General features: G+C 38.3%; 1 long non-coding RNA gene across 2 annotated transcripts in view; it reads left to right on the forward strand.

Moving 5' to 3' along the window:
• LOC132433622 (uncharacterized) overlaps positions 1-8,770 on the forward strand; it is a 32,177-nt gene extending 23,407 nt beyond the window's left edge. Inside the window, exons 1-3 of one of the 2 annotated variants that reach the window (XR_009521186.1) lie at positions 7,214-7,244; positions 7,488-7,581; positions 8,617-8,770. This is a non-coding gene — a long non-coding RNA (uncharacterized lncRNA). Of the gene's footprint in view, positions 1-7,213; positions 7,245-7,484; positions 7,582-8,616 lie in introns of those variants that run through there. The other variant, XR_011246655.1, reaches the window with a different exon arrangement.
• Positions 8,771-12,848: the final 4,078 nt, after the last annotated feature.

Consider the following 12,848-nt stretch of genomic DNA (forward strand, 5'->3'; position numbering starts at 1 on the left):
CACTATACTCCCAGGGTGAATATGTACTTGCCCAAGACTGAACCCTTTGAGAAAAAACATCAGAGACTTTACATTGCATGGGAAATAGACCTCATTTAAAATATTCCAGTGAAGTCACTAAATAAATGCACAAGCAAACAATAGGAAAAATAAACCCTAGGGAAAGGGGAGAACAGTATCCAAAATTACTACAAATTTTACCTAAAATGTTCAGCTTTTAACATACCAAAAAAAATGAGACATAAAAGATGAAGGAAAGTATGACCCATACACAGGAAAAGAAGCAGGCAACAGAAGCTACTTGTGACTTCTGTTCAGATGTTGGATTTAACAGACAAAGACTCCACTGCAGCTATTATAAATATATTCACAAAACTAAAGAAAATCATGTTTAAAGAAAAAACACTGCAGCTATTATAAATGTATTCACAAAACTAAAGAAAATCATGTTTAAAGAAAAAAAAAGTTATGATGATAATGTCTCATAAAATAGAGAATATTAATAAAGAGATATAAATTATTCAAAAGAACCAAATAGAAATTCTGGCAACAAAAGGTAAAAGACCTGAAAGGAAGAAGTCAATAGAAGTATTCATCAGTTTATTTCTGCTGGCAGAAGGAATTAGTGAACTTGAAGACAGATCAATAGAGATTATGAAATGTGAATAACAAAGAGAAAAAAAAGAATGAAGAAAATGAACAGAGATGCAGAGATGTGGGATACTACTAAAGTGCACCAACTTATATGTAGTGGAAGAATCAGAGAGAGAGGAGAGGAGAGAGAGAAAGGAGCAGAGAAAGAAAAGAGAAGAAAAAACTCAAAGAAATAACAGCTGGGGACTTCCCTGGTGGTGCAGTGGTTAAGAATCTGCCTGTCAATGCAGGGAACATGGGTTCAAGCCCTGGTCTGGGAAGATCTCACATGCCGCGGAGCAACTAAGCCCATGTGCCACAACTACTGAGCCTGCACTCTAGTACCCTCAAGCCACAACTACTGGGCCTGAATGCTGCAACTACTGAAGCCTGTGTGCCTAGAGCCCATGCTCTGCAATAAAAGAAGCCACCACATGAGAAGCCTGTGTACCACAATGAAGAGTAGCCCTCGCTTGCCGCAACTAGAGAAAGCCCGAGCGCAGCAATGAAGACCCAACAGACCCAAAAATAAATAATAAATAAATAAATAATTTTAAAAAACAGAATTAATGGCTGAACACTTACCAATTTGATTTAAAAAAATTAATCTGCACATCTAAGAAGTTCAAGAAACTCCAATAAGATAAACACAAAGAGATCTACACCCAGACATATCAGTAAAATTCCTGAAAGCAAAAGACAAAGAGAAACTTTTGAAAGAGCAAGAAAAAAACTATTCATTATATGAGAAAACTAATAAGATTACAGCCAACTTCATTGTTCAGAAACAATGGGGCCCAGAAGGCAGTGGGATGACATACTCAAAGTGCTCAAAAAATAAAAATGTCAAATAAGAATTTTATATTCAGCAAAACCATTTTTCAAAACTTAAGGTGAAATATTTTTCAAGAGAAATAAAACCTTTTTCATTTCAGAAAACAGTCTAGCTGTTCCTCAAAAAGCTAAACGAAATATTACCATATGACCTAGCAATTCCACTCCTATGAAAATATACATCCACCCAAAACTTGTACACTGATGTTCATAGCAGCATTATTCATAGTAGCCCAAAAGTGGAAACCACCCAAATGTTCATTGATTGACAAATGGATAAATAAACTGTGGTATGTCCATACAATGGAATATTATTTGTCAAAAAAAAGGAAGTATTGATATATGCTATGACATGGATGAACATTGAAAACATTATACTAAGTAAAAGAAGCTAGCTACAAAAACACATATACTGCATTTGTCTTTATATTAAATGTCAAAACATAAACAAATTGGTGGAGAGAAAATAGATTGGTGGTTGCCCAGGGCTATGGATGGGGATGGAGGGTTAGGATTGAGAGGAAATGATGAATGATTGTTAATGGGTATGGGATTTCTTTTAGGGGGTAATGAAAATGTTCTAAATTTGATTGGGTGTAAATAAAAACCTCAATGAGATATAACCTCACACCTGTTAGAATGGCCATCAAGAAAAAGAAGAGATAAACAAATCCTGGAGCAGATGTGGACAAAAGGGAAACCTTGTGCACTGTCAATGGGATTGTAAACTGGTACAACTACTATAGAAAAGAGTGTGGAAGATGCTCAAAAAATTAAAAATAGAGCTAACATATAATTCAACAATTCCATTTCTGGGAATATATTCAAAAACACGAATTCAAAAAGACATGTGCATCCCCATGTTTATAGCAGCATTATTTACAGTAGTCAAGATATGGAAACAACTTAACTGTCCATTGATGGATGAATGCACATGGTAGGATTCCATCCTTTTTTATGGATGAGTAATATTTAATTGTGTATATACACCACATCTTTATCCATTCATCCATCCATGAACACTTAGGTTATTTCCATATCTAGGCTATTGTAAATAATTCTGCAATGAACATAGGGGTGCATATATCTTTTCAAATTAGTGTTTTCATGTTCTTCAGATAGATACTGAGAAGTGGAAGAGCTGCGTCATATAGTAGTTTTATTCATAATTTTTTTGAAGAATCTCCATACTGTTTTCCATAGTGGTTGCACCAATTTCCATTCCCACCAACAGTGTACGAATTTCCCCTTTTTGCCACATCTTCTTCAACATTGTTATTTCTTGTCTTTTTGATTATAGCCATTCTAACAAGTGTGAGATGATATCTCTTTGTTGTTTTGATTTATATTTCCATAATAATTACTGATGAACATCTTTTCATGTGCCTGTTGGCCATGCATATATCTTCTTTGAAAAAGTGTGTATTCATGTCCTCTGCCCATTATTTAATCAGGTTGTTTATTTTTTGTTGTTGAGGTGTATGAGTTCTTTATATATTTTTGATATTAAATCCTTATTGGATATATGATTTGCAAATGTCTTCTCCCATTCAGTAGGTTGCCTTTTCATTTTCATGATAGTTGCCATTGCTATGCAGAAGCTTTTTAGTTTGATGTAGTCCCATTTGTTTATTTTTGCTTTTGTTTCCCTTGCCTTTGGCGTCAGAGCCATAAAAACATCGTTAAGACTAATGTTTATGAAGTTACTGCCTGTCTTCTTCTAGGAATTTTATGGTTTTGGGTCTTACATTCAAGTCTTTAATCCATTTTGAGTTAATTTTTATGAGAATTGATTTTTGCAAGATAGTGGTTTAGTTTCATTCTTTTACATGTGACTTCCAGTTTTCCCAACACCATTTATTGAAGAGACTGTTCTTTATCCATCGTATGTTCTCTGCTCCTGTGTCATAGAGTGTGGATTTATTTCTGAGCTATTCTGTTCTGTTAATCTATGTGCCTATTTTTGTGCCACTACCATGCTGTTTTGATTACTATAGCTTTGTATATAGTTTGAAATCATGGAGTGTGATACCTCAGCTTTGTTCTCCTTTCTCAAGATTGTTTTAGCAGGTCCATTACTGAGCCATATATCCCTTAATATAGGGGCAGAGTAATTTCTTAGAGAAAGCACCTTTCTAAAATCATCTCTTACCCTCTCTTGGGGGTAGTGGATAAGAAGGGATGTTGGCAGTTATAGTAGTAAATGGTACTGAGGAGGGAGTCAGAGGTTTCATTATTCTGTTATACTAACAAAGCCACTTCTGATTACAGATCACTTGTGGATCACTACTCTTATTTCAGACACACTTTGCTTCCAATTTTTAAATAATATTCTGGCTTATATAGTCTCACAGGAGTAACATCCATTCATTAAGCCAGACTAGTGACTTTGATGTCCAGCAAAAGCAAATAATGTTGGCCAATTTCCTGTTTCCCATTATTCAGAAATATAAATAGAGCCAAGATTTTATTTGTTATGGTTTCTATAATATTGGAAATTCCTACAGAAATACCAGCAGAATCTTTCATGGTACATCTTATTAGGTTGGGACTAAAACCTTTCCATTTGGGGCCAAGAGGCTCCTTGGCAATACCTATGATCCTTTATTTTTCCCTTAACTGCTTCTGGTGTTTAATTTTCTGGCCTGAGTTTTTATTGCCTTAGATTTTATTTCCTGGAACTTTTTGCTGTTACTTTTTGTTGTTTAATTATGAAATATGTCATTCATTCAAAAAGTACAGAGACATATAACAAACACTCATGTATACACCTCTAGACTTAAACAAGTGCAGATATCTTAAATACTTCGGAATTTTTTTAATAAGTAAAAATTTACAGATTCATTTGGGGCCACAGAGGTGCAGGGTTTTTTCCAAACTTCTTATTGATGTTAATATTTTTAAATATGGTTAAGAGAAATTTATTTTAAGAAGCTCATACATTTCTTCAGAGAATGTTTATTCTTTAAATGACTGGAAAGTGAATCCTTTACATGAAAGCATTCTGGCTGCTTCAGTCCTAGGCCTCTTCTCTTCTCACTCTATAGTACCTCCCTCCTTGATCTCATTCATGCCTGTGGCTTGATTACTACTCTGCTGATGACTCCTAAGTTTATATCTTTAACCCAGATCTCTCCTTGGAGTTCCAGACCCATACATCCAGCAACCATCTTATTAGGCCATGGACCCTTCAATCTTAACATAACCCACCAAACCCAAGATTTCCTCCAAACCTGGACTTCTTCCTTTCCCTTTCTCAGCAAATGGCACCATCATTCATGCAATTAGGCATCTCAGATGCCTAGGATGTAACACTGACACCTTATTCTCCACTTCTTACTTAATCTGTCAGCAAGTCCTACTGATTCTACCTCTTCAAATATGTATCAAATTGCCTTACTTCTCTCTTCCTTCATGACCACCACACTAGTCCAAGCATCTATGATGACACGATAGCAGTAGCTTCCTAACTATTGTCCATGCATCCTCCCTGGACCCTTCCAGCAAGGTTCTCTACACTGTAGCCAGAGTGAACCTCTAGAACGCAAATTTGATGATAAGATCCCATCAGGTTAGACTATGATTCTTAAGATTAAAAAGAATGGCCTGGTCAGCATAGTCTGACCCAGGCTACCCCTCTTGGCCTCTTTCTGTTACTCTCACTCTACACCTCAGCCTTCTAGGTTTTGAAAGCATTGTACCTCCTCCTCTCCCCAGAGCCTTTGCATATGCTGTTCCCTCATCCTGAAGTGCTCTTCTTCACCCATTTATGGGCTTAACTTCTATTCATCTCTCAGGTCTCAACTCACATCTCACTTCTTTAGGAAAGCTTTTCTGATGCCCCCCCACCCCAATCTGGGTCAAGTTTCTTTGTTATTAGCTTATATTTAACTGTACCCTTTTCCTTCCTGGGACTTTTCTCAGTTATAATATATTCTCTTATTCACTTAATTGATTAATCTGTCTCCCCATCTCCCTGTCCTCTACTAATATATTGTAAGCTCTGCGAGAACATGAATAAATAAGTGACTCTCAAGCTACCTGATTATAGGTAGCCTTGTCTGGATCATGTGGAAACAAGTGAGATGGTGCTGATAACAAAGTTATGGAATTCTGGATTTTCATTGGTATGAATCTCTCCCTCCTATGTTTCAAAAACAACATAGGTTAATGATATCACTGGTATAGTAAGACAAAGGAGAGAAAACTCCTGGCATAAGATATGCAATGAAAGATAGAATATTTTTTAGATATTTTAGTGACATGGAAAGAGCTGTGAATTCAAATGCCTGGTCTGCCTCAAGAGCTTTAGCCAAGGACAATTCCCAGCCTGTTTCATCATCTATAAAACTACAACATGCTATCTTCTAAGTTAATTTTAATAACTAGAAATTATATATCCATAGTGCCTGCACCATAGTAAGAGTCAGTAAATACTTACTGACTAAAGAAATAACTTAATGAATAAATAAATAAAAGTAAGTACGCAGTGAAGTTTCTGGCAAATAGCAAGTCCTCGATGAGTCATAACTACAAAAATATGATAAATGACAGTCAAGAATACTTTCCTGTAAGAGAAAGGAAGACTGAGCTGATGTAGGAAGAGAAGACTGCAAGTAAATGGGGAACGGAGCCGGACAGTCACCCAGAGCAGGTTTTGTTTCAAGGCGTGGTGCCCAAGCGCTCTGACTCTGTTAGCTGCCCCAGAATGGGAAGACACATATAGCCAGGTGCCTACCACACAATGTTACCTGATGTCCATAGACAACTAGAGGTAGAGGTGAGTGGAGAAATAGGGTCACACATAGAAAATTTTTAAAATGAGCCAGAGATAGAAGAGCAGAATCAGCGGAGGGGAGTGTCAGAGATGCCAAATGAAGAGACAGCAGTCAACAGAGTCAGACCTCAAGGAGTCAATTCAACTAGACTTGAAAGCATGTCATTTATATCTAATGATAGCAATCGATGATTTGACAAGATGGTTTTCAGCAAAGTGCTGGGGAAGAAGGCAAACTCCATTGAGTAAGGCAGTTGAGGGGGGGTGATGAATATAGACAGTGACCTTATATTTCTTTCAAGAAATTTGTCTAGAATTAGCAGAAGAGAGATTGGGCAGAGTAGTCTGAGGGGGAGACAGGGTTGAGAGAAAGGTCTTTTGGTTTGGTTTTGTTTCATTTTTAGGTGAAAGAAGCTTAGCATATTTATAATCTGAGAAAGAAAATTAGAGGAAAGGGAGATGTCCAATGTCCAGGAGAGAGAGGATAATCAATAGAGTTGAAGTTCTGAAGAGGTGTCAGGGTGCCAGCTCAGCCCTCATTAACCTACTTGTTTACTGCTTAGCAAACTTCCCCCAAATTAATTTAAAAACGCATTCTTGGTATCCCTTCTCCATTCATCTATGTGGCCCTGGACCTCTCACTTCATCTTGCTTTGCATTTACATTCTTGACTTCCTGCTGCATCCCCCTGACCTTTTACTTTGCCTCTTATTTTCTGTCACCTGGATTCAGCCTTAAGATTTGATGACTGATTTAGCTTCTCTGGCACCTGGCCACTGCTCTCCTTGGCCACACTATTGGCATCACCCTCAGCTGTTGCAACTCTTGGCCACTATGAGTAAGTGCCCTGCCAAGCCCGCCTCCCTGACTTGTCCATGTGGAGGAGAAGTGCCTCCTAGAGGAGATCACAAGAGGATAGAATCTGGGGCAGAGGGGGAAGGTTAGCTCCTAAGGCTGGAGAGGTGGTGAGGAAGAGAGCTAGTGGAATTTATTGGAGAGGGTAACTTTAACATTTTCTCTAATCTGATTCTGTACTATTCTGTTTTTTTTTTAACTGTGGTAATATATGTTAAAAACAAAACTTTTGTTTTTAAAACAAAAACTTATAAATGAGAGGAAGGAACTGTGTTCATTCATTTAGGCAACAGCATTCTATTGAGCCCCCACCAGACCATGTGCTGGGTGCTGGGGACACTGGTGAACAGGCTCCATCCCTGATCTAACAGAGTTTTCTATCTAGCAGGACAGATGCCCATAATCAGACACCTATTTATATCAGAACAAAAGTTGGGACTCTGGGAGAGTTCAACTCTGAAAGCTTCTGTTTTTGCTGAAAGGTAAGAAGCAAGGTCATTTGCTCACAAAGGAGATGGAATTGAGCAGAGGGCTTGAAAGAAATGATAAAAATTAGGAAGAGGAGTTGTAGGGAAAGGGGGAGCAGACAGACCAGGAATATGTAAACAAATGCAGAGCTAGCATACTTTTTACTTGAATGTCTCCAAATTCAAGTCCCAGAACTTGATTTTCAACTACCCATGTGTGCCACATATTTGCTTCAAAAAAAGCAAATCCCTTTTCTTTCAGAATCTGTTAGTCATTGCTCTCTTTTTAACAACACTGTCAACAATAATCTCTTTTTGAAGAATGTCTTCAATTCACAGTAATTGTACTGGTAATAAATAGCTCATCCATGTCTTCAGGACTGTTAAGTGACAAGATAGATTGTAAGATTAAAAGCAACACAACGGTGTCCTTATTCAGTTCTTAACTAGAGTTTAACACAATACCCAGAAGAGTCACCTGTAATTCCAAACCTCTTGAGTCTTGGTTGGTGGGCCAGCTCTCTTCCCCTGGGCTTTAGCAAGCTTGGAACACCACTTTCCTAGGACATAGGCATCATAGTCCTGGTTAAGCTTCATAGTGTATCACTAATAATTCCAGTTGTATCTAGCATACTGTAATAATAACATCTTAAATTCTTATAAATTATAAGTGCACTAGAACTTTTTTAAATCTTAAATGCACATTCCTTAATATTATTCACTATTTTATGATAATATATTTGCTGAATATTGGAAAAGAGAATTAAAAATAAAACAGACATCTCTAACATTTTTCTCTTGTATGAAGGGTGCTTTATTTAATTTATCCACAGGTTTTACCTTCTATATAGTGAATTTCTAAATATATTTAAATTTTGCTGTTGAGTGGTATACTAAAATCAGGGTGTTTTCAGATATTAAAGAATAACAACAATAAGGAATACTTCTCAGCAAAGAGAAGTATTTTACTGATATTTTATGGGTAATAGATTCATTTGTTCTGTGTGTATCTTGCCTATATCCTTCCATTCATCTCATTTGTTTTTACAGGATATCTATCTGGGGCAGCTTGATCTGCTGTGAGCTGTGGAGAGGGAGACAAAGAGAAAAAAGATGTGTTGCTGAATTTTTAATAACATCTGTATGAGTTGCCAATAATAAGCAAATAATAAATATTTATTGACTTGAATTAAACTGAGCCAGGATCAAGGACGTGCAGCTGATGGTTGAAATATTTGTTGCTGTGAGATCAAGTTGAATCAACAGTACTGGAGGAAAAAGGGAAAAGGAAGGAGGCAAAATACAAAGCAAAGTGAGAAAACAGAAGCAAAGTGAAGAGAAAATGATTACAGTGATGATTATTGCTACATATATACATTATATATACTGTTACACACACACACACAGGCTTATATAGATAGCAGTCTCCATCTTGGTGTGTGTGTGTGTGTGTGTGTAGCAATAATATTACAGGGTCAAACTTTAATCACTAAGAAATGGAGTTAAACTTAATCATATCTAGTGCTTTCATTTTAAACCAACAGCTCAGTTTCCACATCTCCTCGCACCACGCAGTGATCCATTGTGTTGGAAGGCATATCAGTAGCCCAAAGCACCCTACAGTTAGTGGAAAACTCTTTTCTCCTTTAAGTCCTCCCTATCCATGGGCTGATCCCCATTTCAACTTTGTGCTGACTTCCTGTAACTTTCTATTGCATGTAGGCACCGTCTCATTTCTCTGTGCTTCAAATGCCAGGTAAAGTCAAAATAGAGGGTAAAAGAAACAAACAAGGACAGGAAACAGCAAGAAGTTACTGTTGGCATTCTCAGCTGCCCAGCAGAGTCTCTTCCCATGTTTGGGAAATTTCTCACCTCCTGGGTCTTGGTGGGTGGCTCATACACTGCTGTTATCACAGCAGAAGATGTCAGGGACTTGCTTTCCCCACCTTCTTTGAAGCAAGGGCCAAAAGCAACTCAGGTATCGCCACACCCTGGCACCACTGTCTCTGCCAGTAGCAAAAGGAGGGCCAGTAGTGTGGGCTGAGGCCCTGCTTGCTCTGTCACCCTACAGGCTGCAGTGCTCAGGGAGGTGCCAGTGATGGCATCCCTAGACCAGCCCTCTGGAGCGGTAGCATTGTCTGGATGTGTCACCCTGTATCAGATTCTTCACCCAAGGCCTCTGGAATCCAGCTGAGGCCTTTGTGTGAAGAAGAAAAAGGCGCCCCTCCTGGCAGGTGCAAGGCTCTGCCGGCATATGGTGGCTTTGCCTCTCCATTCCGTAGGTCCCTGAGGTATCCATGCTACTTTTCATTTCTTTTCTATCTAACTCAGTTTGCCTTGTTGCTTACAAATAAAAACTCTTGCTAATATAGTAAGACTACCACACTGTCCAGTTATATCCATAACCTCTTCATAGTGTTATGCCCCTTTTAACATAGGTCATATTCCTAAATAGGCATTTCTCCAAAGAAGATATACAGATGGACAATAGGCACATGAAAAGATGCTCAACATCACTAATTATCAGAGAAATGCAAATCAAAACCACAATGAGGTATCACCTCACACTGGACAGAATGTCTATCATCAAAAGTCTACAAATAATAAACGCTGAAGAGGGTGTGGAGAAAAGGGAACCCTCCTACTCTGTTGGTGGGAATGTAAATTAGTGCAGCCACTATGGAAAACAGTATGGAGGTTCCTTAAAAAACTAAAAATAGAGTTACCATATGATCCGGCAATCCCACTCCTGGACATATATCCAGAAAAGACAAAAGCTCTAGTTTCAAAAAGGTAACATGCATCCCTGTGTTCACAGCAGCACTATTTACAATAGCCAACACATGGAATCAACCTAAGTGTCCATCAACAGATAAATGGATAAAGAAGGTGTGGTATGTATATATAATGGAATATTACTCAGCCATAAAAAGAATGAAATAATGCCATTTGCAGCAACGTAGGTGGACCTAGAGATTATCATACTAAGTGAAGTAAGTCAGACAGAGAAAGACAAATATATGATATCACTTATATGTGGAATCTAAGAAATAGTACAAATGAACTTATTTACAAAACAGAAACAGACTCACAGACACAGAAAACAAACTTATGGTTACCAAAGGGGAAGGCGGGTAAGGGATAAACTGGGAGTATGGGATTAACAGATGCACACTACCATACATAAAAATAGATAAGCAATAAGTTTTTACTGTATAGCACAGGGAACTATATTCAATATCTTGTGATAACTTATAATGGAAAAGAATTTTTAAAACTACGGTCATATTATCTGGCATTTCCACAAGACTATTATATCCTCCCTAAATAACACAACTAGCAAATATTTAGCCTTGATCTACTAACTCGGAGTAAATAATTAGCTTACATATACTTTTAAGTGTTCATACTCAGGCTTGAATGTTTCAACTTCTAGTATTTAAATGTGATACACTAAAAGCTGAGCTTATCCTGCCTTGGGAAAGGAGGAAAGGACAATCATTATCAGCTTGTACATGGAGAACCCCTTAAAGTATGCAAAACACGAACCCATTCCTGGGAGGAGTAAAGTGGGCCACCTGGAGACCCCACTCCCTCCTCACTGGGAGACTACAGGCTCACACTTACTGCACATTTTCTCCAACTATACAAACCAATCCTGAAAGCCACACCAGGTCCCCACTATAGTCACTGGATTTACTTCAAGGACACAGCCAAATTCCACTAAATCCAGGTGCTCACCTCCTCCATTGCACCTTCTAATTGAGTTTATGTGGGTCACATAAAATGCATGCAGGCATCTCTGGTCATCTACTGTCTGTGGAGTCCTCATTCCCAGGCTGCCTTCTGTGTCCTATCTGTTCACAGAACCCCAGATCCTCTCCTTACTCTCACACCCATACCTCTGACCTCTATACTTCTAGCACTGCAATCACCAATCTTCCCTAGATCTGCAACTTCTTTCCTGGACATGTGTTCCACCTCCTTGACTTCACTGAAATAACCCCCAGATGGCACTATCTCCCCTGCAGCCTTCTCACATGGGGGTTATTTCCTTTTGTGCTCTCCAGAGTCAGGTGGGTTGCTCTCCATAATTTCCAGGCCTGCATCGAGATTAATGTTTCCCTTCCTTCTTGTAAAACTCTTGCCATTGAGGCTCATGCTCTCCTGGTACAACACATTTTTCCTTCTAATCACCTGTATCTCACAACTTCCTAAGCACTCTTGTTCATTGACTGAGACAGCTCCTGTTGACAGTTTTCTCCTCCCCAGTCCAGAGGGTTATTGGGCATCCATGCCCACAAAGAGGTCCTACCCAACATCCCAGTCTCTTGTTCCTTGACCTCCGGTGACCTCCTCTTCTTCAACTCAGACACCCACTTGATTTTTCCCTGTGCCTTGTCATCACCAGAAACACTCCTTCCCTGAAATCACTGATTCTAACATTCTTCTTCTATCACAACCTGATAGCTTTCTGGTTCTTTGCTCAAGAACTCTCTGAAATATTTTAACCTCATTCAGACTTCTAACTCATTGACCATGCCCATTTCTCTCATAGCCCCCCTTCTACCTTCATTAACTCTTTATCTAGCCTTGATGTCCTGGTACATCACTACAACCTCTCTCCCCTGGTAATCTTCATTTCCTTGGTCAGAATTCAAATCCTGTTGCTTCATCTTTAAAATGAGAATAATATTAGTATTACAACTTATAGGGTTGTTAGGAGAATTAAATCTTAGTGTATGTGAAACACTTGGAAGTTCACCTGAAACTTAAATATTACTAAATAAGTAGTATTCTGTCATGCCTTCCTGGAAAAACCCAACTCTGGATAAATCTGATCACTGGCATTCTCAGAATATGTGTTCAAAGACTGAACATTACCAGAAATTTTTAAAATGTAATTGTGAAAAATAACAGCTGTAGATACTCTTGATCATCAAACTCAAATTGCCCCTCAATACTGCTAGAAGTAAATTCATTCTTCCTTCTACAAGTGTTTCATATGCTTTTCCCTCATCTTCAACATTGCATCTGACTTCCCTAAACTTACATGACTATCTTATGACTACCTCATAAGTTATAAAGAATCACTCATGAGCCCCCCCTTTTGCTCCAGCAAGTCTAAAACTATTCTTGTATCTGTTCCTTTCTTCTTTTCATCCTTTCTGCTAAGAGATAAGTGTTCCCACAGTTATCAAAAGCAAGTGTCTCCTTGAGTGTTCTGATCTTTTCCTGCCTTCCGAAAGACCTCCGTCTTTGAATTATCCCATCCCTGTCCT

This window comes from Delphinus delphis, chromosome 11 (genome assembly GCF_949987515.2).
Source record: "Delphinus delphis chromosome 11, mDelDel1.2, whole genome shotgun sequence".
In the NCBI taxonomy this organism is placed as follows: domain Eukaryota; kingdom Metazoa; phylum Chordata; class Mammalia; order Artiodactyla; family Delphinidae; genus Delphinus; species Delphinus delphis.